The sequence below is a fragment of the Vicia villosa genome, linkage group LG2, assembly GCF_029867415.1.
Source record: "Vicia villosa cultivar HV-30 ecotype Madison, WI linkage group LG2, Vvil1.0, whole genome shotgun sequence".
NCBI classification, from domain to species: domain Eukaryota; kingdom Viridiplantae; phylum Streptophyta; class Magnoliopsida; order Fabales; family Fabaceae; genus Vicia; species Vicia villosa.
Genome location: NC_081181.1, coordinates 41818205 through 41822239, shown reverse-complemented (window position 1 = coordinate 41822239; position 4035 = coordinate 41818205). Strand labels below are relative to the sequence as shown.

General features: G+C 37.1%; 1 long non-coding RNA gene across 1 annotated transcript; it reads right to left on the bottom strand.

Moving 5' to 3' along the window:
• Positions 1-2483: 2483 nt before the first annotated feature.
• On the bottom strand, positions 2484-3619 carry LOC131646106 (uncharacterized). Its single transcript, XR_009297292.1, has 3 exons — positions 3130-3619; positions 2748-2997; positions 2484-2559 (listed from the first exon to the last, which is right to left on the bottom strand). It is a non-coding gene; the product is annotated as an uncharacterized LOC131646106 (long non-coding RNA).
• Positions 3620-4035: the final 416 nt, after the last annotated feature.

Genomic DNA, 4035 nt, shown 5'->3' with positions numbered 1-4035 from the left:
TGTCTCTTGGTAATTTTATGGTTGACACAATTGTTTTCTATACTGGAACTAAGGAACCCATGAAGCTTTCAATACCTAACGATTGCGGGAGACTCGAGTCACTTAAAAGTTGGGTGAAAGAAGAGTTGCCAGAAACTGATAACCGAGTGGTGACTAAAATCTGGTATCGTGAAAATTGGAACATGGATGTTGATGGAAGGATAAGTTATAATATTGTGGAGTTGAAATGTGATGGTGATATGAAAGACATGTGGAAATCACACCGCCGTAAGATAACAAAGGGACCGATCGAGTTTGAGGTAAACCTAACAAGGTCTGCTGAGGATGTTCTGAAGATGCTGGTGCGCCCAGAATCGTCTGCAAGAGTCTAATGCTTTAATGTTTTATGTTATTGTTATCATGTTTTGTGTTATTGTTATCATGTTCTATGTTTTAATGTTCTATGTTATTGTTATCATGTTTTAATATTCTATGTTATTGTTATCATGTTTTAATGTTCTATATTCAATGTTATAATAATTTAGTGTTTTTTTGTAAATAAAATAAAAACTTCTAAGATGTAAATAAAATAACTCAACCTCATAAAAACTTTTTTGAAACGAAGCTCGAATGTTACCTATTTGGATTTTTAGGTTAGAATTCATAGCTTCCCAAACTTTGACCATGTCACCAAGGCTGTTTCCTATCATCTGCTTTAGCTTCCAATGTGCAGATTCAACCCTAAAATAAACAAAGAAGGTATAAAAAAATAATATTCCAAAAATTAATACTAAATAAATATTTTAAGAATTATGACATACCGATTTGTCGTGGTGTTACCAAAATGAAGCACTAGATTAATCCATGCGCCTATAAATCTTTGCCTATGTGGGATCAACCAAGTGTTCTTCACGTAATCGAGGAAGTCAGTACAAGCAAAGCATGCTTGTTCAAGATACTGCAACCGTACACCATACTCAACCTCATTACTAGCCCATACAACATCTTTCCACAATGTGCCTATCGTCTCTTGCATGTCTTTCATCACATATTCCTTGCATTTCATCCCAACATTTTTGTTAATATGAAAACGACATAGCAAGTTATGCGTCGTAGGAAAAACAACTTCATCTGCTTTCATTAAAGCAAGATCTCTATCCGTCAAAATCACTTGTGGAACCACATCTTTCTTCACAAACAATTGCTTCAGCTTATCCAAGACCCAAATATAACTCTCTGTCTTCTCAGACTCCATATAAGCAAATGCAACCGCAAATGTCAACTCGGTCGATGTCATACCAACTATTTCAAACAGAGGTTGTCTATATTTGTTGGTCTTATAAGTGGCGTCCATAATCAAGACAGTAGGAAAAAGATTCAGCAACTTTACCGAATCTGGATGAGCCCAAAAAATATCTCTCACAACTTCACAATCATCCCGTTTCCTACTCCAATAAACATAGTTCGCCTCCTCTATAAGCTTAAGCAAATGTTGTATCTCACTTCTTGGACCTCTTATCTCCGCTTCAATCACACTTTTATGCTTGTATATTTGCGTGATCCGAGTGACGTTCTCAGGATCTCGCTCTTGCAAGGAAGTCAATATGTGTCTAGGCGGAACATGTCTCTTTGTCAAATCAGCAACATGCTGCTTCTCATCTGTTGTCAACCTACCAACAAATGAATGGCCTTCTAATCTATCTGGTAAACCATGATTATGAACTCCACATTTTACATCAACCTTCCATCCAGACCCATCTTTTGTCGGAGTCGATCTGATTTTGAATGGACATCCACATCTCTTAGTAGCACTTTGAGTCTCACTTTTATCCTTATATTTTCCACCTTTATCGCACGCAAATATAACTTTGTTACTTCTTCCTCTTTTGCCTGTTTCAGTGTCTGAACGCGCTATGATAACAGTCACTTTATTGTTGAAGGGAAAACATCAGTGGTATCTATAGCTGTCTCGTGTGACAAATCTCTGTGAAGTTGTGAAAACATCAGTGGTATCTATAGCTGTCTCGTTTTTCCGACAAATTTGGAGCGGAACTTCCATACCTAAAAAAAAACCACAAATTTAAAAATGCAAAATGCGTTCCGGAACAGTTTTCCAATCTGTTCCGGTTTGATATCAAGTTCACCGGATCACTTTTCAAAACTGTTCCGTTTTGATTACAAATGCACCGGAACACTTTGCTTATCTGTTCCGGTTTGATTTTCGTATTACCAGAACAGTTTTAGAATGTCTTCCGGAAATAAAAAAAGTAAACTGGATGACATTCATAATGTGTTCCGGTTTGTTAATTTGTGAACCGGATGACTTACCAGAAGTGTTCCGAATTGAAGGTGCGTAGGGGTGCAGATTTGAATTTTTTGACTTTTTAGATGAATGGTAAAAAGTAAAATGGTAAAATGGTTATTAACTATTGAGGGTAAAGTTGGCATTTTTACAAAATTGTAGGGGTAGAAGGGCAATTGTAGGGGTACGAAGTAAAATTTTCCTTCATTAGGCTTGCTTTCCTCCATGTTATAACCGGCACGATAAACTAATAATGGGAGCCACACAAAAATAGGACCCTGCATAAAACCAAGTGAATGGCACCAGCTCAAAGGGGGGAGAAATCATAACAGTAACAGAAGAAGAAAATTATGAAGGAGAAACAAAAATCAGAAAAGGATGAAAAAGAATCACATAACAAGAACAAAGGGAAATCATAACAAAAAAAACTCATAAAATTCAGAAGAGAAAAAAGAGAGTAACGCACCTACAAAATCGGAAACGTAACAAACTCTCTATGAAGCCTCTCTTCAATCCTCAACCTTCTCCAGAATCTTCATCTACCTTCTTCAACCTTTCTTCAATCTTCAATTCTCTCTCTCCCTCCATTCAGAAACTTCTTTCACCATAACATCATTCATCGATCTTCAACAGAAAGCCATCACCGATTCAATCTCCAACCTCCATATTCGTTCCTCAATTTACCTTCAATCTCTGTGCAATCCAAATCAGAAAACCTGTAAAGAATCAGAAATCAACACAAAAACTTAATAACAGAAAATCATCAATCTTCATCAATCTTCGATTCAATCATCATCACTCTTCAACAAAGAGAATTAGAGAAACAATCGCAATAGAAAAATCGTCACCGATCTTCATTCTACTTCAATCTTCTTCACGCTAACGATTCCACCCGATCTGCAATCTTCTGGATTCTCTTCACGATTCACCACACAAGATTCATAATCTTCATCACGCATAAACTTCAATCATCATCATCATCTTCGCCTGATATTGATCGCAAGAACAACCAATCTCAAACAACATAATACCACATCAAGAACAGAGGGAATCGATTCGCGATGCAGTGAAGAAACAAAATGTTACCTGAAGAGTTTCTGGTAATCACTTCGTTACAGACGCCGTTGAAGTGCCGTCGGCATGTCTCCGACCGCTGACTATGTGTTTGTATTGTTTGAGTCGGGAGATGAGACAAGCGTGAGGGTACCGAGATGAGAGGGTACGAATCGGTGATCGGAGAGGTTGAAAGAGAGACCTCCGGCCGCCGACGGCGTTTTACGTGAGGAAGAGAGTAACGTGAGTCTAAATCCTCTAACCCTAATCCTTTTGCTTATTCAATTCCATTAACGTGCCTTTTAATGTAATTAACAATTTTTAATTGGTGTTAATCATGATTAATTGATACTGAAAAATCTGAAAATTGAATCAAAATAATCATTGTTGATTCCACTCCATTGGGTCTGCCACACGAATTGCTGTTCATACTCCCCAAGGGCCCATGCACAGTTTCTTTTGTTACAAAAACTGAAAACAATAAACTGCCTTGGGCCTCCCTGTCTGGGCCTAGCGCCTCTATTACTGTATGCAACACTTGATTTCACATTAACCCCCTGTTGCTCATAATTCATGTTAGTAGTAGTTTGTTTTCATATGTTTCTTAGAGAATAGCATGTAATAAAACAAATTCCTCTTGTTAGATTTTAGAAATGATAAAATGACACAAAAACAATAATTGTTGTTAAATGTTAGCATAA